General features: G+C 33.2%; 1 protein-coding gene across 12 annotated transcripts in view; it reads left to right on the top strand.

The window, feature by feature from the left end:
* Nucleotides 1–5,703: 5,703 nt before the first annotated feature.
* The window catches only part of LOC129000094 (protein muscleblind-like), a 596,156-nt gene continuing 576,247 nt past the window's right edge, over nucleotides 5,704–25,612 (top strand). For 3 of the 12 annotated variants that reach the window (XR_008491337.1, XM_054426982.1, XM_054426980.1), the window contains exon 1: nucleotides 5,710–5,904. The gene's annotated coding sequence lies outside the window, so the exon portion shown is untranslated. Of the gene's footprint in view, nucleotides 5,905–25,612 lie in introns of all 12 variants that reach the window. The other 9 variants (XM_054426984.1, XM_054426978.1, XM_054426979.1 and 6 more) reach the window with 7 other exon arrangements.

Here is a 25,612-nt window from a genome sequence, read left to right as displayed (position 1 = left end):
ACTCCTTATTACTTCTAAGAGCGATTATGTTTTCGTTTATATCCTCTTTCAGTGACAGTGATGCAACGACACATTGTACCTAACACTAATTGCACCACTCAATAATTAAAAAGGCCTGAACAACTGATTAGATTAAGTTCGAATCATTACAATTTTACTTCATCTCTCTCAATCCTCGAACCACTTTGGTCCGTTACCCGTGTTGTTATATAAAACTATACGGTTATAATAGTAAATACCCCGCCACAGCAAACCTTCCGACTAAGCGAATTTCTATTTGAATTGATTTTAATTAAATTTACTTAAATAATATTAGGTTTAACGAGTACCTAAGTTTGTTGCTACAAGGAAACCAATAAAGTGTGTTTTTAGTAAAATAATAATAGCTTAGTATAAAATAAATAATTTTGCCAAGTTTGATCCAAATGTATTCATAAACAAGCAATCTACACCGGTCATTTTACAATATTCTCTATAAGAATAATATGGGAATTGTTAATTTACAATTCTTTGAATTTTCTCCATTACCAATAACCGTACAAAACACTTTGATATATTATATTATTTGGTTTTAAGCTCTTTAAAAATGTCTAGAAAGAAATTGGTACATTTTGTGTTTGAGGGTCAAAACTGAGAAAAGCCTATTTTTACCCCATACATTCCCCCGTAAAACACCGTTACCATGGTCCGATCATGCTGGTTCGCGAACTCATTCAACTAAATTTCATCAAAATCGGACAAAAATTACTCAATATATCTTATCCTCTCGGTTTGTCCCATATTTTTTTTATTTGATAGGGCTATAACAATCAAAAGTTTAGTCAAAGTCAAAGTAGCTTAGTCAAAGAGCGTTTTTCATAAATAATTCAATATCTCCATTGCTTTATGGTTTTTATTAGAAAATCACAATTAAAAAATTCATAGACTATTGGGCGCATACAGCATTTTGATAAAATCAGACCACAAAGTGTAGTGAGGCCTAAATTCGAACCCCACTTTTTTGTGTGGGGGGACCCAAGTGGAACTTTCCAGCACAGAAAAACTCGAAAACAATACGTTCTCCAGTTTCTATGTTTAGGGGGAGAAAAGGTATTTTACGTACTATATATACAAGAGTGGACTATGTTTTAGGTTAGGTTAGGTTAGGAAGATTTTGTTATTTAAACTAATTAAAATCTTATTTGGAAGTAGACTTATCGGTGTGGTCGGTATAATATGAAAGCATAAGTCCCTGTGAGCGTTTACAACATGTAATATCACTCTGGTAATAGTTTACCAGTCGATGACAATGCAGATGTTGGCTTGGCGTGCAGACGACGGCGGCACTGCAGTGATGTTGCGTGGGAGCGACGTACTCGGACTCGGACCGTCTTGGACTCCCGCCAAATGATCGTCTTGGCTAGTCTCGCAGACCATCCGGCGCCAACGCGATATTCTCGGCCGCCACTGTCAAGAAAAACATTGTAAAATACTACTGGTTTTACGGCCGAGCAATGTGATATTTCGTTTGGTTTCAGTTTTTGGATATATGAAAGTGTAGAGGTTACATCGTTATATCCATCGGAAGGATTGTGAAGTTTGGTTTTGAGGTTACAGTTGAAAAGTATTTTTGTCTTAAACTGGGTTCAAATTTTTATCAGCCCAAATAGGGTTCACATTCATATACCAAAATGGGAATCATATTCCTTCACCTTCAGAGAAGAATTATTTTCAATAAAACCTCAAAAATGATTTTATTAACCCTTACGTGATAAAAATTCGGCAATCTATAGTTCGGCCGCTTAAAAAGCGACCTCCTATAGCATTAGCATTGGTTAGCATTAACGCGCAGGTCGCTTTCTAAATGGCCGAACTATAATACATTTTATTTACGGTAATCATAGAAACTGTACAAGCCGTAAGCATTTTCTAAAACTAAAAAAAACATTTTTGCATTATGTACAGGTCTTCTTCTGTAGACTAAAAAAATAGTATTGTAGCTACTTTTTGTTTTAAAATATTACTGCGCATAGTACGAAAACTATGTTTTACAACGGTTATGTTGAGTTTGATCCTTACCTCAGTTTGAGGGGTGGGAGGGAGGTAACTACCTAAATTATAACATCAAAATCTCTAAATCTAAATTTTTTTAAATCAACATGGGCCTTATAAGTTGCCATGCTGGTGATGAGATTTTTTTTGGGAGAGGAGGAAAATTGCTATTTGTTGTAATTTCATCACCTGTGAATAAAAGGTGATTAAATAACAACAAAATATAAACAGAAAATCTAAACAAATGGAAGAAATTCCAATCACATGTTTTATTTACAGCGTGGTGTGAAAATATAGAAGTCGGTACAATACATGTTTTTGGTCGAGTTTTCAACCAGTGGACGACCTCTAGTTCAATTGGATGAAAATACAATAGCAATTTTGTAATGAAGCCAGCAACGTTATATTCTGATTTAAAATGACACAGTTGTAAATTTACAAATCATGCCTTGTTAAAACACTGGACATTTACCCTTTACCTGGGTGGATGCAACACGTCGGGTCTCGCTTATCTTCCAAGGAGAACATTTAAAAGTCCTCGAGACTCGTGACATGCAAAGGGTCGTCGAGACTAGTAAAAACAATTAGTTGTGGGTCCTCCACGTAATTGAGAACCTCGTAAGGGTGAGAGGGGGAAGGGGGGAGGGGGGGGCACTTGTTTAAACTGACTAAAGAAGGGCTGTTGTGAGGAGAGTCAAAGAGGGCCTTCCGGCGACGAGCTTTGACGGTTTTCAACATGAGGAACACATTTTGTCAACGTCCCCTAGACACAACCGTAAAGTAATCGTGTTTCGGTGGAGATTATAAACGGAGTGTAATTTTAAATTAATTGATGTAATTTTCATTGTTTGTTTTGTTTGTGCCTTATTTATTGATTTGTGTCATCGAAGTAGTTTTTTTTCCAAGATAAGGATTTATGGTATTTTTTTCACTTTATATTTTATAGATAGAATGTACTGTATATAAAACCTGAAGCTATTATATATTTTCCCTGCAATATGTAAACATAACAAGCGGTGCTTCCATGTTAGAGTTATCATTGTCGTTCACCACATAACTCGCCACACGTTTACACAGAGATATCTTTGAATTGTATTATTTTGTAATAACACAATCCATAGGGCATTTATGTATATGGACAATTTCAAACAGATTTTCAGATAGAAGAAAATAATATAACGTGGTCCTAAAAATTTCTTCACAACATGTACAGAGGCAAATAGATTCTCCATGTTGGAAGAAATTGTACTCAAAAGGGGTACAGTATCACTGTACTATTGAGTAACATATTTTTGACACACATAGAAATACTGCATAAGTACATTTTAGATATTAAAATTTTGCTCTAAGGGTGTTTATCACTATCATTGTTTACATTGGTGAACGCAATGCTATGTATATATGAGTGTACATGCGATGATTGAGTGCTTGTTATAAATAACAAAGTGGTATAGGCTTGTATAGCTTTGTGACCAACCAAATATAGGTTTTATTTTTGAACCATTTTTAATTTGGTCGTTATACATTTATGGTATTTGAAAAAATCAATTTAAATCGAAGCCGAATACTTTAGTTTTAAGTTTTGTACCTGAATCCAAAATGTTAACCTATTCAAAGAGGAGACATAACATATTCCCAGACATATTTCAGTTAGGGGGAGGGGGGGGGGACTTTTATTGATCTATTCAGTTGCAAATCTATACATCCACCAATACAATCTCAGGTTGGGATACTTTGTTGCACCGGCTTGCGCGGGTGTAACGCTAAGGCGGAGCGGTGGAGTTTATAGGTGATATAAATTTATGATTGTTCGTGAGCAAGATGCAACATAACTTGTTTAAGGTCGTGAGCAAAAAACAGAACAAGCTCCACTGACCTTTCTTGGCAATTGTGAAGAGAAATGTGAATTGAACAATGGAACAAAAACTACCTCCTAAGTATCGCTATTTATTGTTTGGTTATGCGACGTAGGCGATTCTTATCCATTTATATTTTTACGTTTATGGATTTTGGCTTTAAATCAATACCCTAAACTGATGTCCACCTAAACAGCTGAAATATTATTTTGCCTGAAACTAGAGTTGCCTCCTAATACATTCAGTACTACCAGTCTAAATAATCTCCTAAGAAATATAAAGGCTGGGCTAATATTTATAAAGTTATCTGTTAGAAAATTAACAGGTTCTCTATACTTTATAGTACTAAAATGAACTTAGATTTGTGGGCTTCTTCTATTCAATAATCTTGGATGAATAAACATAAGAGTGTTCAAACCTTCTTGGGATACTCGATTTAGGCTCTACTAACTTTGCTACTCAGTGATAAATATTAATTAATCTCAGTTATGTAACGTGTTTAATACTATGCCAATCTAAATACTGAACAGAAACAAAACTTTGTTGCTTTCAACTGATCCATGTCGATGACACACTTATGGTGTTTAATTTGATATAAAGGCTTTGAAACTTCGTAGGATTTAAATGATTTCGTCACCTAAAATAGTGTACACATGCCTTCACTTAGTACATGGTGAGGTAAATGACGGTTACTGCAGTAGATGCAGCCCAGACATTGGTTTTCACTTTCTGAGCCACTAAATACCAACGAGCACATAATATATGTGCTTTATATTATATGCTTGATGCTAAATACTTCAACAAGGTGACTAGTAGTTGTACCGTGGTTTTCCTGTGTCTCGCCTTATGCTCAAGTTTAAGTTGTTGTGTTAAAGATAATCAAACATTGTAAAATTGTCTTTACAACCAAGCGTGGTTAAAAGCAATTTAAAGTAATTGACAATGATTTGTACTCGTAAATGTCAAAATTGTTCTAATAAACAATCACTATTATTACTGTGATTAGATTAACAGGGTTCGTTTAATGTAATTAATTATACCGTTGATTATAGAATGGTTCAATGTTAGCTGTAATTATATGTATAATTAAAGTACTCCTGATCGTATATCTTTGTACTAAAGTATGTCTTAATGTTTTCGGGTAAACATTTTGAAATGAAACCTCATGTTGTCTAATAAAACTTGTTACTATTGTAGTCGTATGCTCAAATAAATTAAGTGTTAAGGCTTTATGTAATGATTCCGACAGTTAAACCTATAGGCTACATATTTTGAAAAACGGGATTTATGATGAAAAATATTGAACATGTCTTTTGAGGACTTTGGTATATTGATTTGGATACTGAATTTTCCTCGAATAAAAATAATAACTACCCAATTGAACACAACGTTTTTATGCCCAACAACGTGCTTTCTCAACTGCATCCCCCCACTATAACAAACGTTATTTTCGATTCAATTAGTTCCCTTATAAAAAGTACAACCATTCTTTTAGCTTTCCGGACTCAATGTTCTACCGGGTGTCAAACTGAAAGAAATCACCGCGACACATCGTCATGTGACAAGTCGGGTCGCTACGGACGGTCAATGTGGCAGAATGATTCGATTTGTATAACCGCCCGGCGAAGAATTAATTATTGGCTCTCTTAGCGGCTCGGGTCGTTTAATTCGATGACGCATAAGCCACACTGGTGAACATTTTTCTCCCACTGGCGATGAGCCGCCCTTCGGCCCCCACCGAGCGTCGCCAACGATCGGTGCCGAACATCGCCGAGAACGCCCGACGCCCGCCGACACCTAGCTGTTAGTTTCCCAGTCCGATCACTGTTCAGTTTAGTAGAGATTTTTGTGCTTACTTGGTTGGCTGCTCGCGTTTTGTTCTTCCACAGAAATTTTGAGACTCTTTTTCTCTCCTGTGTCCAGTGTTCAGTGCCTATTGTTTTTTGTGTGCACTATTTTGCGTTTTGTGGAAGAGATTCGCTTCGTCTCCCCCACGCCCAGACGAGCTACTTTACAGGTTAGTGCTACATAGTGTACGTGTGCACGTGTAGTTGTCGTGTACAGTAGTTGTACATCACATTCTATGTGTACACAATGACGTGTACGAGTCTGTACAGTGTACACCGGCTGTTGGAGTATCGATTGGCCAAAGCTGCCGTGTCCTTCACCAGGTCAATCGCCTTATCTGTTGAGGTTATGTTGTGCTGCGCGTTATCACACGCCCACATACACGCGTGTACGGCCGTATTGATTGAGTTGTGTGTGTGCGTGGTTTGGTATAATAGTGTAAATATGTTGTAATCATTGATAAGTTTATTATTAAAGTATAAGTATTTTAATCAATTTAAGTAGATTTAATCGGCAAATTTGATTAATTAGTAGTGGTTATTAAGAATTTCCGAAGCTAAGGTATATACCGGCTCAATTACGTCAATTATTTTCCAATCAACTACAGTATATTATATCATTAAATATAACTACAGCTTTCATTGGACAGATCCCCGTTTTGTCCATGTCTTTTTCTTATTACGCGTCATTTTAATAGAGTTTTACTAAAGCAATCAATTTTTAATCATCCATCAGTGGCTGCGCACAATTGCTGACAAAGAATCATTCGTAAATATTTGAAAGTGTAATAACATGTTCCAGAAAAACAACTCCAATACTACATTTTCAATGTACTTTATGAAATTATCTTTGTAAATTTCTTTGCTATGGAGGTGATAGTAGTTTTTGGTATTGTATTCCGTGTACGAATAATGGAGTAAAGTAAAGTATTTCATAAGTTTTAAAGATGTGTGTTTTAATATTTTTCAGCTCTTTCGTAATGGTTCAAAATTCTATATATATTTTTTCACGATTTATTTTTTGGCAGATGGATTGACTTCTAAAATCAATAGTATTACTGTGTCACAAATGGGAGAAACTGCTATTAATTAACACAGTATTTCTATTTCGATTAATAGTGGACCATTCAATCCTCAAATGGAGTTTCAAAAAGTTAAAAATGGTTATGTTCTATAATATAATGTATACCTGTCTGCACATAAGAATGACCAATGATCATTCTCTGAACTGAAATTCATATAAAGTGTAGTTATATTTTAATGATTTAAGCTGCATGTTAAATGTATAAATCAAATCAGCCAATCCCTGATGAAGAGAGGGATTTATAAATTAACCCGTTCGTTTAATGAACTACGACCTCACTTGTATGGAGATCTGTTTATAACTTCTGTATTTGAATTACGGTAAAAAGCCCTAATTTACCTTTCCGTTTAGATCTCATACTATTGCATTTCTTAAATTTGAATTATGAGAACTACATTTTATTTACCTTGAGCAAGTGCAATTGTCTCTTACAAATATATAAATATAATATTATATAAATCTTATAATCTATAATTAAAAAACTTAGCGCGTATTCAAACAAGCTTTGAAATTTAATTGGCGACATTTTTGGTAGGGTAGGTAAACGATTCGTCTGGAGAAATAATTTTTATTGTAAATTAAGTTCTTCAAAAGTATTGCAAAAATAGCGGCACTTTGAATAGTAGTTATATTACTGCTAACATGGCGAGTTATATTGAAAGTCATAGCGTACTCTTATGAAAAAGGTCTACTGAGCGGAAAAGAGGATTCGTGTTTACTTTCGTTGTTACCACACATATCTGCTTACTATTATTTATACATGTTGCTAGGAGGGATTACGCACGAGGTACTACCGAATAATGTCAGCTGATTCAGTAGCTAGGGATATTAATTGATTGCTCAATGATCGACGTCAGAAGTTTTGTATACAACTTTCAATGAGTGTTAAGTTCTGACCTCACGACTGAATCGACCAACTTGGTTTTCCAAAGACCATTAATTCTGGTCCAAATACATAAATTATGACAGTATTCATGACATAAAGCCACGATCCGTATTGGCATTGTACTATATAAGATGTATTATATTTATAGACACATTACAATTCACAAATATCTAGACTTAACTTATTAGACATTCTGTGTAATAGTGGAAATTGAACTCGTTAATTAAATACACATTAAAGAATGAATATTCAACATATTAATATTAAACTATGATTCATGAAAACATTATTTAAACAAATCATGGCATATTATATGAACTTAAAAACAGTTTTTACTGTATGCATTGTAATTAATAATAATATCATTGTTATTTGAAACATCTTATTACTTCACCAACAAAACAAACCCAATATAGTTTTCAATAATATTTCGAATAACTTTTTTGGTACATTACAATTTAAAAAATGCCCCATGAATTTTAAAATGAAGCCAATAATATCATGATTTTGCAATTTGGTGTTTCGGAAATTGATGAGATTTATGTTTAACAATGTTTTAATAGGTGGGCTGGGATATAATTTTAATACCAGTTTAGGATTTAACAGCCACAACTAACTACATATAGCAACTCAAGTCGCGGTTACAAATCACAATTTACTGATGTTTAATTATTTTAATGTTTTAATTGATACCCATTTGAAGTGGCGAGATATTTGGTTGGTCGCGGCAACAATGTGCACAGCCGGGTCGTTTGATCTGCGGCTATTTCTCTCAGCCACATATGCTGGACCAAGGCCAAACATTGCAAAGACAGTCTGTTGTATGTTTGGTGTCTTCGGTATGCCCCGCCCACTCTTACTTTTACTAATATCAACGTTTTTCCGACGTTTGGGGGGATCTTTAGAAAAAATTTTGCAAACTGATGGTTTGGTGTTTATGCTCCAGCCCACAAAAGAAAATTTAAGTTACATTATGTTCTTAAACGTTGAAAAATAATTATGTTTGAGTAAAGGGTATTTTTAATTGAATTTTTACTTTCAGATATAACATATAGTTTTCTTGTTCTAATCATGTTTGAAAATGTTTAAAACACATGAAAAATTTAGAGTTTATGCGGATACGTTAAAGCAACTACTATACTAGCTACTATAGCTAGCTTTTATACTAAGGAATCTGTATTAAAGCTTTGTTTCAAGTTTCGGGATAAAAATGCCACAAAATAAATTAGGAGTGTTAAGAACTTTATACAAATAAAACAATTAAATAACATTCCTCCCATGAGCAGTAAAACCAACAAACCTATGCTATAGGTAACTAATAACGTATTTAATAAATATCTCCGTTCTATCTGCTATGCCTTGCGGTCCGATCTAATAAACACCATTATTGAACAGTGACATAATAATGAAATCGAATATGGACTTAAAAAAGCATCTCCAGAATTTTGCTGAAGCAAATTGGCCAAGTGAAATATTTTAAAACCCTAAAAACTCAATTAAAACTAGTAGGGCTAGAGAATGTTTTAAATAAATTAAAAAGTAAAATGATACTTAGTATAAACATGGCTTCTTTGAAAACAGCTGACTTTAACGCCTTTGTTTGGCAGGGCAGCGTCAAGTGGAACTCTTGTTCATTTCAAATCATTTCAGTCCTTTTCTTCTCTAACTTCAAGAGTTTTCTGCAGACTCCAACCTTTCACAGAATTTATTTCCCGATTGAAAATAAAATAGAATACAATTTAAACTACTCCATATTTTTTTTGCTAGGGAACGAGTGATTGAGTATGTGTTTCTAACGTAATTCGGTTTGTTAAAACTATTTAATGGTAACGTACAAAAGTTTATATACGTCGATGGTCTATTACTTTTGCTAAACCCTCATAACAGCCATGAAAAATGATAAATAATTAATATTAAACAAGTTGTGAGGAGAGTACGGACAATGTTCTTGAAACAATTGAATTGAAATTAAGAGTATTAAAAATATGGATACCGGTATGGTATTTGTTGTTTAAAATAAAGGGGAACACCAGGATTATATTCCAAAAAGGTATTGAAAACTAATTCAGAGGAGTATAAAATGAAAGTAATCCTTAAGAAAGGCAACGTTACAGTACTCTATCCCACACAAATCTCGCAATACTACATAATACATTCGTTTACAAAACTAAAGCTATACGAATACTATTTAAGTTACCTATATTAAATTAGAATTTTAATGCCACAGAAATATTTTGATCTCAATTTATGCGTCAGTTTTAAAAACGTTATGATTAAATTTTCGAGTAAAGAAACCTTAAATAAATAGCATCGGAAAAGCTTACGGGTTGATAGAGAGTTGCTGGTTTGTTATATCAATTACTTTGTATTTATTAAGCAACTAATGTTTTAAGATTATAACTATTTAGCTGCCAAGCAATCTTCTGCGTACACAACATAGCGTGTTGCATGGTTTCTAACCACCCCGCTCGGATCCATATTATGAGCGTTTTCAAAACTGATCTCAAACGCTGCAAACCGCATTACCCGGTCAAATCGAGTTATTCCTCCCCCTTCCCTTCCCCCTGCAAATGGGAAACCGTGTGTGACACGGCCTAAGCATCAAATTAGATTGCCTAAGTGGCGGGAGAGTTGGATCTGAGCAGCTGACTTTGATAGTAGAAAACCCGGCAATCTTCATAATCTGCACCATAAGTGTCCTAAATGGCTGTAAGAAGAAATCAGTAGTCATACCACAGACAATAGAGTAAACACCATATCTGTGGTCATACATTGTTATTTGGTTTACAGCTGAATCTGGGAAAATCGGACTTTTTATACAAATATCACACGAATTAAATCCTTATTCCGGAGATGCTGTTTTATAAGACCACTGTGGTGTATTTCAAACTTTGACGAAGAATGGTTAAAGTGTCAAGGATTGTACTAAAACCTGGTGTTTTGAGTTTTCATCTTGGAATACGTAGATCGACGGTTCAAAATTGAGAGAAGATAAATCTTTGATGAGTTGAATCAGTTCTAATCTGATTCCAGCTGGACTCGCAACCATTATGACAATAACCACCTAATTTTTCCAACCCGAAACTATTATTCTATTCGGTTGAAATTCTATCCACCATTGATTTTCGGCGTAAATAATAGTAACCCAGGCGGTTTGTTTTAACGGTGTATGTTTTTAAGTGAACGAATTTTACATAGGTTTATTTCAAACTAAAGTAATGAGGAAACGAAGAAGTGGGGTTAAAGGTTATTTTTGAGTACCTAAACAAAAGTAGAGAATTCTGCTATTCCTAGAATCCATTAATTTTATTTTTTAGGTTTTAAATTTTAATATTTAATTCCATTCTAGACTTACTTTAAGAGGATATCAACTATAATGGTTTATTTTAGAGATAGAACACGACGGTAATATTTTACAAGTTCTGTTTCTTTGAAGTGGAAACAATTTCTACCTGGCGAACATCACCGTGCGTTTGTTCTGCTTTTGAGATGTGCCAGAATCAATTTATATTGGACGCCGACTAATGTACTACAGTGTAAGGCAAAGTGTAATCAGGCATTCTATAGAATTACTAAGCTAAAATGAACCAGGCAGAGTATGAAATACATCTAATTATATACCTCACCTTGTCATTCGATAGAATGCCCGCCCATTACAGCCAAAGTAGAAAATACGCTTTTGTATGACTTTTTCTATCACTTTGTTTCTTTTTTTTTGCGCCATTAACTATGCTAATCTATGAATTAACCTAAAATGAGCTAGCTTAACCAAATAAAAAAGTAATACATTGTATTTAAAAAAACCCCCTTTAAGACTTTTGATTCCCTTTTCGGCATTAGCCAAACTAATCTAAAATATGTCAACCGTAACTAACCAAACATAACCATACACAAACGGTTTTAATAGTATAAACTAAAATTACTTTTATGAACTAATAACAAACTTAAATTTCTTCTTTGCCAGGCGCAGCTGATGGTATTCTGTAGAATGTAAAAGTGTAAAAATCTTTGCATTATTACTCCATTAGTAATATTAATTTATTAAATTCCTAGTAATTCTATAATATACCTGCATTAAACTTTGCCGGTACCACGAGGGGGTAAGAATTTTATCCATGGTAAGTTAATAAGGATTTATGTGTAATAAAAAATAAGTTTAAAGAGACATTGAATTTGTATTTTATTGTATTCACTAACTTTTACCTCCGGGGGGGGATATTCTGATAACTATGTCAAAGTTACATAATATCATACTTATGCCTACTATCTCAGAATGAAAATGTACGTTCAGCTATTAGGTAGACAGTAATCCTTCTAGCAACTCCATTCCTATAAAGTGTTAAGTTTCATGTGTGTAAGTGATTAATATAACAAAAAAAGAATTCATTATTAGCTTTCGGATAGCATTTAAATACAAAATCGGGTACAAACTAATACAAGTTATGCTAGTCCTTTAGCAACATTGCGTATCGCATAAATGCACATAATAAACCACTGTTGATATTTTCAAGTAAAAATAACGTAAAAAAATAGAGTCATTAGCCCCCCAAACTATACACATACACCCTGCATAATCAATAACAACAAATCAATAACTCTCTGTTAAAAATGATTGAAATTGTTTGTAAGAACATAAACCAAATAAGGTGAACCGTCTTGGTCGAGGGCAGATGGTGAAGCCAGATGAACGTTGACTTTCTTTGGAAGTTTTGGTGAAAATGTTTGATAATATCTTTCCCTCGGTCGCTACAGAGTTGTCAGATAAGACTGGAGAAGTGAAGTGGCGAGGTCCATCAGGGAGGAGAGGAATACAAAATAATGTCACTAAGAAAAACAAAATTTTAAAATACTTCTTTTCCAGATGGATTATTTTTAACTTATTAATACAGGGTGATTTGTACTCAGTGTGACAAAATTTTGTTGGTGTAAGTACAAAGTAAATGAAGTGTGATGATGCATATCAAATGTTCCAAGTCTAAAAATTAGCTTCCCAAAAAATTATTTTATGTTTTTCAAAAATAACCATGTTTTTAAACTTAATACAGCGATTTCTCAATTACCTGTATATGGATTTGAGTAGATAATGTAATTTTCGTGTTCTACATTAAATTTTGAACAAGAATAATAGAAAATGACGGAGGATCAGTTGTAAAAACTCCATTGTAAATAGATTCAAAGATAAAAAATTAAGATGTTTGATAAAAATTTTTAAAACAATGGTCTATTGCATTTTTTACACCCTGTATACAAGAAAGTGTCGGAATATGTTAAAAACTGCGCCATTTTATAAGCTTTCCAACGATATGCTACAATATTGAGGTTTATGTCTGCTTATGTACGCTTTAATGGTTTGAAGACTACAAAGCATGGTGTCTTTAACATTTAAAACACAGAAAGTCGGCATGTATTAAGCAAAAGTTGTATTTTTGTTTTAGCTTGAACAGTAAAAACGGGAAAAAAGTTCCCTGTTTTCTGGTATTCAAACCACTAAAACAAACAAAAAATATCTAAACCTCGATAGTGTAGCATATGGTTGGAAAGCTTATAAAATGGCGCAGTTTTTAACATATTCCGACACTTTCTTGTATACAGGGTGTGAAAAATGCAATAGACCATTGTTTTTAAAATTTTTATCAAATATCTTAACTTTTATCTTTGAATCTATTTACAATGGAGTTTTTACAACTGATCCTCCGTCATTTTCCATTGTTCTTGTTCAAAATTTAATGTAGAACACGAAAATGACATTATCTACTCAAATCCATATACAGGTAATTGAGAAATCGCTGTATTAAGTTTAAAAGCATGGTTATTTTTGAAAAACATAAAATAATTTTTTGGGACGTTAAATTTGAGACTTGGAACATTTGATATGCATCATCACACTTCATTTACTTTGTACTTACATCAAAAAAATTTTGTTACACTGAGTACAAATCACCCTGTATTTGGCTTCTTTCGTATTATACCAACCACACCGAAATATCGACTTCCTAATAAGATTTTAATTAGTTAAAATAACAAAACCTACCCAACCTTAACCTAACCTAGCCTAAGGGTTTTATGATGCCAATTTAGGTGTGGTCGGTATAATACAAAAGTACAAATATGTGTTTCAGAATATGTTAATGCCTATATCACTGATTAATGACTGTTTTTTACAAAAATTAGAAAATAGTAAGATTTATGTATAATTTGTTTTATTTTGAAATATATAAAGTTTCAAAATAAAGATCGAAAAATCACAACCAGCAAAACATTAATGGGGGTCTATGCCGACTTACTTTTTGAATCCCCACAAGTGATAACATACGCAAAGTAAAGAAACACTAATAAGAAAAGATTAAACCACCATTTTGATAATACTGTAAAGTAATAATTTATTTGTCCCAACATAAAGCTTAACTTAAGAGAAACAAAGGTCATCTACGACGGGAAATTTCATTACGTCAGTAAGAGAACGCAATTAAGCCAATATTACTGGAAGATTAAACTGCACTTTCTGGCTGAAACTTTCTTAATGCCCGAAGCAATTACCGCTAAGACATTTTGTTCTTGATAACCAGCGGCGAATCTAAATCAGGCTTGTAATATTACATTTGAATATTAACAAACTCGCTAAAACTGTGAAAAACACATGTTTAACCCAACTTTAATTGATACAGTATAATACCTAACTTGTAATGGTAAGTTAATTTTAAGTACATCAAAACAGTTGATAGTCCAGCGCGAGAGGATGGCAAGAGCAACCATGTAATGTTGACTAAAGATCAATACAACCCGCATGTTGACACCTGCTTGTTTACGTTGAGAATCCAAATTTGATCCTGATTAAAATACGGAAACCGAACCCTCCTCGTACCGTCTGTGCCTGAAATGCATTACGTGCGATTATACTGCTATTTCTTCAGTTAGTTTGAAGTTTTAAACAATTTTATAACGAAATTAACACTATCACTTTTTCAGTAAAGGCCAATTGAGACTTCTGCTTATAGAAGCAGAAACTCCTACTTAAGCAGGTTACGTTTGCAAATGTGCAAGGTATTCATGAAATTTAGAGTGATATAAAACTAGGACCCACGGCGATAAGGAAACAAACTTAATGTAAAAATATTGGTACACTACTAATTATTCATCTTGAAAGATAAAGTAGCTTAGTCAGAGGAAGAGAATGGGTTAATGGACGTTTTCTTAAATATGTCTAATAACTTTTGTGTGGACAGTAGGTAGAGATAAAACATTCTAATGTTGATACCTATTGACAATGAATAAGCATTTGGCTATCGAGAGTTTTCACAAATAAGTACGCATTCCACTCGTTGCTACAGTACAAATCAATACGCTAATGAATCACAAACTAATATTGTAAGCGAAATATCATTTCTGATGTTAGCCTCCGGATTACGTTAAATACATAAATTGGGTAAATACCTGCTTCTGTGTAATCCAATAGTTGCAAAGTCACGCAACTACTGTAGTTTCAACTTCATGAAGAAGTCAACTTCAGGCGTCCAGGGGGTGTCACGATCACTTAATTAGAAGGTCATCAATACGCATATAGTACATTTACACACAAACACACACACGAACACGAACATAGTTACGTAAAGGGTGCATTTACAACGATTATCAATTATCCCTAAGTTACTATTTTTATTCGTTTTATATTTTAATCGTTACCTAATAGGAAACCATGGGTTTTACGGGAGGTTTTATTGAATAAAAATGGGTTTTCTCATTTTTGACCCTCAAAACACAAAATTTCCCAATTTTTATCTAGACCTTTAAAAAAAAATAATTCTGTATATCAAAGTGATTTTGTACTGTTATTAGTAATTAAAGAAATTGTAATTATTTTCAAACTTCCTTGTAATTCTTATGGAGAATAAAGTAAAATGTAGTTTGCTTTTTATGGATAAATTTTGATTAAACTCAGCAAATTTATTTATTGTATACTAAGCTATTAATATTTTACGAAAAAAAGCACATTTTATTAGTTCTCCTGTAGCAGCAAACCAAGGTACTCGTTAAAAATGTTATTTAAATATATTTAATTGAAAATCGATTCAGGCAAATGGAAATTTGCTTAGACGGCAGGTTTGCTGCGGCGGGGGTATTTAATATTATGCTTGAATACTCCTTCAAAGACTTTTTATAAAGCAAGGGCCGTGCCTCTCATCAAAAATTTAACAATTTTCGTCTCGCAAAACATGTGCACTTTTCGCAGCCATAACGCGACTTTCTGCGTAACGCACACAAAACAAAACTCTGTCAGACTGACGGACTTTTTTGTCGTCAGTATGCGCGTTCAAACTTGTCTCTATCTATGCCTCAATCAATACGACAGTTGAGTCCGAGAGCAGTCGGCGGGAAAATCGGTCAGCCTAAAGCCTAAAAATGTCCCGACTGTCTGGCAGCTGTCGGCCCGTGTGCCCGCTCAGATCTACCACTATGCCGTCTTTGACTCCCGACTACGACAAAATAGTCGGCCGACAAAAAGTCTCTTGTGTTCGGTAGGATAGTGATAATTATGCAACCTCTAGACCTAGAGTGAATTAAGTTGTGTGTAAAACAAACTCAGGCTAAATCCTAGTAAAACAAATTAGCTTATAACTTATATGGCAGATTCGCTAAAAAGTAAGTAAATGAAAGTAAAAGCCATTTAATTCAAATCAAATCCAATACTTTGTTTTTAATTTGTTCCACAACTACATACAACTCAACACTTTCTAACATCAATGAATTTACACTTACAATAAGAATTCCCCTTCTAATTAAGACATTCCTTCCTAAAAGTTTGAGTAGGCCTGTCCGTATAGTATTCCAACTACTTTATTATTAAAAACTCTCGTTGCTCCGGTAAACCACTGCAAATCTAATTAAACCTGAGAGGAAAATGTTGTGACCGTGATGCTCGTGCTAAGTTTGATTTAGTCACTTTTCTAGGTTAGCTGCATCGCTACCTGGTGCAACGGATCGATGCAGCCCGCATCACATTGTTGGGACAACAGGCCAAATATTATATGGTGGCTCCAAAGCCATTGTTTAGCACTAGATGTGTACACTGCGTACTCACAGAACATTTTGTATATCAGTTTCAGAAGTTAACACTTTCAGGTGTTTAGCTAATAAGTATGTAAGAAGCCTTAGATGTTTAAAAAACCACGATTCATATTTATAATTTCTTTTATTGGCTCGATAGAATGTTTGGCTTAAGCTAAAATGGGTACACTTAAAATCCTGAAGGATTTTGAAATTGGTTAACGTAGCTGATGCAAATCATATAACATTTAGCTTTTAATTTATATACATTGTTCTTGAACACCATTAACGCAAATCACAATACTATTGCTTTGGTGGCTACATTAAAGTACGATGGATGAGACTTTTATATGCATCATACTATGAAGTTTAAGGTTGATCTTTGTGTAGAACAGTATGGCAAATGAATAATCTCAATTAATAATAGTTATCATACAACAAATTTCTACTCATGCGGTAAAGAGAGAACTTGACCTATTCTTGACTATTAATGATCTAAAGGGATTAAACACAAACCTTTGTATCTATGCTCCCGTTTGCCCAGTTTTAATGTGGTTTTACGTTCATTTTATCGTTCATTTTCTGATAGTAAACGAAAATCGGTTATAGAACCCTATTTTTAAATTAAGTCACAAAAAAGACAATTGTAATATAACATTTAATTGTTAACTTTAAATTAAGCACATGATAATGTTTCATCAATAGGTTTGATGAATTAAAATTGTCCAATACACTTTCCTGAAAAATTGTGAAATACACAGTTGATCATCTATTGAAACACAACACACCACGGCAATAATTATTGTCAAACGCCAGCACACACGGATGTCCAAATGCGATATGTTTAATTTTCACCGCTGTTCAATCAATGATAATTAGCCCCTTCGGCCAAAGTATGAATAAAACAGACGCACTGCCAATGATCCTACAGGGAATCGCACAACGGACCGCTTTTGTTAGTTTTGTAATAAAAATTAACGACACTGCGGGCAAACATTTTATCTTTCCCTAGAATGTGATATATCTAAATGTATGAAACCATTTATATAGATATCATATTCTCGGTGGTTTTATATTTCCCCCGTTTAGATTTTTATCCTTTTTAATAGAGTGTTATTTTCCCCTATTTTAAGTTGTAGAATGTTTTTGACAGCATATATTTTTTTATTATGTCATAATTCTGTGTTGATTTTTATCTTACTGCAACATTTCTCAAGAGGTTTAATTTATTTTATAAATTGAATACAATTTCGAAAGACAAGAAATGAAAAATAATATAATTCTGTCTTTCTACAGCAAAAAATAATATTTATTAGTCTGTTTTAACATTTTTACTGAACGATGTGGATTTGTTCTCCCAATTTAAAATACTTTATGTCCAAAAAATAACCAGTAATGAGAATCGTCATATTTATTCATTTTCGGTACTGTTTATTTTGGCACATACTGTACTTCTTTTTTTAGTTCAAGATTAGCCGTTTCGAAATAAATTTCCTAAAACGTTTATTTTAGGTTCTGTTTTAAGCGATATGAATATTTTCTTTTTATAATGTAATAGCACATAGCTTTAGATTTTTTGTGAAAAAATCTTTCTTTCTACTAAGTGCATGATCAAAACTTTATGACTTTCAATTTAGTTACTTTGATCTAAGACCCAAAAGATCGCTGACGATAATGGTTAAGACAGTAGGTATTAAATGGTTTTGTTTTTATCGAGGTAGATTTTTACTAATAAATTGTTTGTTAAAATAACTAGTGCAGCAGGGAAAGAGAGCTACGTATTTACTGTGTGAATGTAAAATCAGTAATTGGTTACTAAAATTTAAATTGAATTAAGATTAATAATAGTGATGTTATCATTCAGAAAACTAATTATAATCCAACCTATATCAAAATGATTTGACAAGAAGAAACACTCGATGAAATTTATTACAAATATTCATTGTATGCCCATTTTATCATTTATGTTCACTTTCGTTATAGTTCTAACTCATCTAATGGATGTGTGGTGAATCTAATGCCGCCATTTTACTGACTATAGTAGACCATAACCCTAGCTACGTCTATAACTAGCAACAGATTAGTGGTTGGGGAAGCTCTGTATTTCGGCTCGTTGTCAGTATGGTTAATGGGTAATTCCAGAATAGTCATTCGGTTTTGTATTACTTCTTAAGCTATTTTCGAAATGAGTACCCCTCAAGCCGTGCAATAATGATTATTTCTTGGTATAAATGTATTAGATGTTTAACACTTCACTAATACAAATTATACGAACGCAAATATAAATAGCTAGCCTACTTTGTGAAACTATCAGAATATTTAATTACAGTGAAGCAATCTTAATTTGATACCACCTTTCATGTAATTTTTCAATAATACCTATATTTGTTCCATATAGTATGCACTCTGTAAGTAAAAACTTTTAGCAATTTAATGAGCAATAAAATAGTTTTACTAAGCAAAACAAAACAATATACTATTCTTCACATAATCTGCCTGTATTTGGATCTCACGTCCAGCACCTAGACAGAGTAGGGTGAAGGGTTAGTTTGAAGGGATGATGAAGTTATAATTGGTGGCGACCACGGTCGTGCAGCGCTGTCGTCCGTCGTCCCTCGGTTTCTGTTCTCTAATATTCACTACTCAGAAATGTCACATCATTGTGAGTAATTCACACAGAAGACGAGAAGAGAGTAATGATTCTCCCGCCACAGCAAATCTGCCGTCCAAACGATTTTTGCTTAAAGGGATTGTCACAAAATTAATTTCCTAAACAATTGGTTTTAACGTTATAATTAATTTATCGTAGTTTTGCCGGTACAGGGAAGAAAGTAAAAATAGTTTTTTTTATAAGTGAAGCGTTTAATAGCTTAGTGTGAAAAAGTTTTGGCAAATTTTATGAAAATACATCCACAAACAAGTAAACATAACAACCACATTAACATTATTCTCCATAAAAAACATGATAACTTTAAAATGACAGTTATCCAAACATTATCAAAACATTTTCTTCCTATCCGTAGGGCATACAACACTTCAGAATATTACATTATCAGTTTTTTACGCTTTCCAAAAATATATGGATATTGTAAAATATTATGTTTTGTGGGTCAAAATGGGAACCCTAGTTTTTCCCAAACAAACCTCCTTTAATTTAGTTAGTCTTAATTTTACCAGCCTTCATTTACCGTTTGCATGGTCCAATTGACATAACTATTTTATTGTATGCAAAATTAACTGTTAGCTTATAAGGAAACAAAAGTTTGATCATAGTAGAAATATCTGCACTTCAAGAAAAAATATTGGAAATTCATTATTACCAATGCCTTTAACATAACGACCTACCATTTTCACCCTGTATGTGCTGAAGGAGTGAAGTATACTGTATGTTTGCCTTTACCTTTAGATTTGTTTACCTTTAGATTATTTCGAACGAAAACATTATTTATCACTATCAACCGAAACAGATTCATTTGCAATTAAATGCATTAAAAAAGCGCGATCTACATACATGCAACGAACAATGAAATATACACTTCAACAATATACAAATGGCAAAAACATCTGTTCTACAATAAATCAACAATGAGCTTGATAAGTGAGATAATTATAGTTGTCTCACGAGTTCTAAGCTTGTGCAGGTGTGGTAATCAAGTAAGTACATCATATAACAATGTAATGTGGTGGAAACAGACGCAAGAACACAGGTAAAGGTTCGTGTCATAAGCAGGAACTACTTCTTGAGGTGGGAGTAATTAATTAAATATCCATACAGATCGTTTGGAAAGTTGTGTTTTTTTTCGGTTTGTCGTAAGGCTATTATAGTTAATTTTTCATTGACTTTTGCCAATGCCATCCCTTTTCTCAAATTTACTTATTTATAATTATAATTATTTAGTTTTCACTGCAAAAATGTATACTACTATTTATTTTATTTTATTATAATTATGTATTTAATAATCATTCAGAATGGTAATCAATATATTTCTCATTTATTATTTTGATTACAGTCAAAATGTACGTACGTGCTAAATATAAATGAATAGTTAATTAAATTACTTATATTTTCAGGTTGGTGCCATTTGAAGCCTAAGTTCTTCTAAAATCAAGGATAATAATTCATATTTCTAATTGATTTTGTTATAAAGAGTGAAGTATACTGTAACCACTTTATAATTCGTTAATGCATTAGTGTTAGCATTATTAATAATTTTAAATATTGATAAGATCATTTAAATGTTTTTGTTGTTGTTGTAAAATGTTTCTACCTTATCAGCTTTTTACCAAAACGAAAATCATAAGTTGAACTCTCTTCATTACTCATTCACCGTGATCGTGGTCAATTTACTATTTAACAAAACTTGTTATTCTAGTACGTAAGCTAAAGAAATCAAGTTTTATCATTCAAGTAAAAATAGACTACTATGAACAGATAATAAATAATTAATTTAAACACTCGATTCCCGTTGCTGACATTTTACGAACGAATGCAAATTGAGAGCGACACAGCTCTACTCATTAACGATAAATGTAAAAGCCGGGTGGAATTTTTAAGGATTGAAGTGATCCAATTAAACTTGTACTTTAAACAGGCAATTGCACTCGAATCTCCATTTCACATTTCCCATCCACGCATATCAAAGAGTCATTTAGGACTTGCAGCTAAAACAAAAGAAGGTTGATGGGCTAAACTAGGCCGGAACAACGTTTTATACTTTAAAAACAAATAATTCCGCCAATTTCATTCAGTATCTGACAGTTTGTGCGGATACACTCTTTCTCCATTTGCACTTTTGACAGTAGCGGAAATACGCCTTTCGTTTATATGCATTTTTATTTTTGATGTTAACTTTTATTATTTTAGTTTATTTATTTTTCTAAGTGTTTTGTTTTATTGTAACTTATTTTGTATGCTACCTAATTTAACGTGTAGCATAACATAGTCATTATTCAATATCCTTACAATCAAAAGGTTGCCGGTTTGATCCTGAGAAAAGTCAGAAGCTTTTTGATGGTTCAAAACTGGACCCAGCTGTCCTTGATGGGCTTAAAATGAATGATCCTGACTGATGAAACAGCTGATCTTAGTCAGTAACAAAGCTACACATTTATCCTTCACATATATTTTTAGGTTAAAATACGTACCTATGTGGCGTCCCCATCTTATAATCATAATTGATAATGTAAAAACTTTGTGTTTGTTTTAAATGATACAAGACTTTATAAACGAAAAAGCAAATCAGTTTGTGACTCATTGGAACAAAGTTTTTTTTATTAGATACTATCACCATTGACAGATATAAAGTCAATGCTATCACCAACCTATTTTTTTCACAATATTTTCGAATCTTATTGACAACCTGAAATTCAATTTACAGACCGGTACTAGATTTCATACACAGATAATTGACTTAATGAATTTTAAGTATTTCAAGCAATATCACCGTGGAATGTTTCTATTACATACTAGTAAATAAAGCCGACTGGATGCAGGAGCATAATAATTGTGTTTGCTAGAAAGCTGAAATTTTGTATACAACTAATCCTTATTAACTAGTGTAATACCAGTGATATAACAAATAACATGACGAGTCTAAACACCCAATTTCGCGCTACGTTTAGTCATTAAAACATGAATCCCTGCAAACTCGCCTTATGAAGACGTGATTAGCTAATAGAAAATAATCTGACGTGGAACACGAATTAATTAAATGTACACATTATTCCCTGCTTATTCCTATCCTACAATTAATTGTTATGCAATACTATCGTGCAATTTCGTCTATTTCATCAGTATACAGTATAATCATATGTTTAGTAAAAGACTGGAAATAAGCAATGTGAATATATCATCTTTGCGTGGCTATTATTATTCCAATTTTCTGTGCTACACAAACGTACCGTGTGCTAAATGTACGACCAAATACGGTGTAGGAAATTAGTGCAAGTCCTTAATATGAATATACACATTAGTCTTGTTTAGAACTATCTAAGCTTTACCGTGCAATACATTGTAACGTATTTTGTTCTATTTATATCATTTTTTTTTAATTCCAGCAATTAATGAGTGTTAAAAAATCTAATTACTTTTTCTCTGGTTTACAGGGAGTACATTATCGTTAATTACTATTTTAACAACAGTACAGTTTAACGTAATTCACGTTTATGCTAAACACATGTGTTTAAATGTTTTCGGTTGGAATTTAAAGTGGATATAAGGTCTGCAGTTAAAGGAAAATAATATTTTCAGAGTATAAATTAAAAAGCAATGTAGTCTTTTAACTGTATACATTAACCCATATTTTACGATTTTTTTTTCGTGGTTAAACGGAACACTCGTATAGGTCATGAATCTCATACAATGTATACTACATGTTTATACCGTACTTATGTCTGAACTTTCATACCGATATAAAATTTTAAAATTTGAATATCTAAAAATGGATACAGCCAACTTTATACATACTGTGTAGGTCTTAATGAAATATTTACTCGTATCCACGATTAAATGTTATAATAAGCTGGCTCAGCATCTATAACAAGTTGAAGACTGCCTGAAGCAGCAAAGTTCCTTAGTTAACATGTGTTTTAAGGCCTACTTCTCCTCTTGTTAAATTGTTACAATGTAGGAAGGTGGTATAAGCTAAATCGATTCGAATGTTTAATCCCAGGTTACTGTTTTTTGTAAACTCATTAAAGTGTATGATGTTGTTTCGCTTAGTAAATGAAGTTATTTGTAAAAAAACTTGAAATCGTTCGTTCATAAACTGACCAGAGCAAGTCGCAATTTAATGTTTAATTGTGTAGTACGTTATTACGATACAATAAAACTCACATGGAATTACCAACGTACGTGTAACTATTCTATGTATTTTTCTGTATTAAAATTCTTCAATCAGTTGTAGGTCACACAAATATTACTTATTCAAAAGTTAGATAGTCTTTCAGTCAATAATAAATCAGCAATGTGTTCTCATAGCTGGAATGGATTCATGTATTGCACAAAAGTAAAGTAAGGTATTGTAATATGTTCGTAATGTATACAATATATACAGTAAGCGTGTTGTGATGGCCAGGAAACATTTTGGCAAGATATCGACTGGGGCAGATATTAAATTTGGCCGCAATGTGCTCCACTGGAATGCTTTTCCAATACGCGCTATCTGCTGCAATATCGCCAACCCTGCCCTCTTATTGACTCTTCACTCTGGTGCATACACCTATACTGTACAACTGTACAGTTTCTCTATCAGCTGTACTTTACACTTATACAACTGTACAGTTTCTCTATCAGCTGTACTTTACACTTATACAACTATACAGTTTCTCTATCAGCTAAACTTTACACTTATACAACTATACAGTTTCTCTATCAGCTGTACTTTACACTTATACAACTATACAGTTTCTCTAACAGCTGTACTATACACTTGCACAACTATACAGCTTCTCTATCAGCCGTACTATACCCTTTTACAACTATATACAATTTCTCTATCAGCTGTACTATACACTTATACAACTATACTTTCTCTATTAGCTATACTATATACTTACACAACTATACAGTTTCTCTATCAGCTAAACTTTACACTTATACAACTATACAGTTTCTCTATCAGCTGTACTTTACACTTATACAACTATACAGTTTCTCTAACAGCTGTACTATACACTTGCACAACTATACAGCTTCTCTATCAGCCGTACTATACCCTTTTACAACTATATACAATTTCTCTATCAGCTGTACTATACACTTATACAACCATACAGTTTCTCTATCAGCTGTACTAAACACTTATACAACTGTACAGTTTCTCTATACAGTTTTTCCATCGATTTTCCTATTTTCAGAAATTCCTTACGGTGTATACATCTATTCAGTTATATAGTTTCTTTATTAAATGCTCAATTGGTTACGCTTTCCTTTTATGTCTCTACTCTGGTGCGTATACACAGACACAACCATCTAAGTTTTTAGTCGTTCTTTTACAAGAATTTGATAGCAGTTAAAAATATTGCGTATATAGATCCTCCCACTGTGTATTTAGCGGTGTAGTGAGCTGGTCTAGTGGTTAGAGCGCGGGATTTCAGTCCTGAGGTCCTGGGTTTCAAATCCCGCCAAAGTATTTTTTTGTAAATTCATATTACCACTACTGTCAGCGTCACTTTCTACAATTCCGTGTTATTTAACCACCCCCCACCATCACCACCACAGTTGCTTGTTACCACTTATATAGGCTGCGTGTTGATAAATAAACACATAAGGTGGCGTAAAAATTGAACTTATTACTCAATTCGAGTGTTTCTCCCTGCGAGACTCATTAAAGGTCGGCTATGTTTCACAGGCGGTCACATAAAGCCTGTGTATGAATAAATGATCGGATCTTTCCCGGGGTAAAGCTACGCAGGTCTCTGGACGTGTTGTTAGTCTACTGGTTGTGTCTCGTTCTGACCCATGAGACTCTTTTGTTATGTAACACATTTAGTTTGCAGGGTTTTGATGAAAGGCTGAGTTAGGTAGCGTTTTGTGACGGTTCAAAAGTAGACAAGCTTAAATGGGAGTGCTAATTAATTATCGATGGCTCTTGTAGCTGCAGAACCAGTTGGTGTGCATCGACAATGCTCTTCCAATGGCAAATGAGAACCCCAATATTAAATAAGCAGCCTAAGGATTTTGAGGTGAACACTTAATTTAAATAAGTTCGTCAATCAACTTCTATGCTACCACCAAAAATGTAGGCTGTTTTATATATTTGGAGTAAAAACCTTATTGAAAAATACTTACTCATTTTTGTTAGTCGGTTTCCATTCTACCGTCTGGGGAAATACTGAACAATTTGATGCCCACGTCTTCCATGAC

Source organism: Macrosteles quadrilineatus, unplaced genomic scaffold, assembly GCF_028750875.1.
Source record: "Macrosteles quadrilineatus isolate MER2022 unplaced genomic scaffold, UCM_ALF_1.0 Scaffold_8__2_contigs__length_117827958, whole genome shotgun sequence".
NCBI lineage: Eukaryota > Metazoa > Arthropoda > Insecta > Hemiptera > Cicadellidae > Macrosteles > Macrosteles quadrilineatus.
This window is presented reverse-complemented; position numbering and strand designations above follow the sequence as displayed.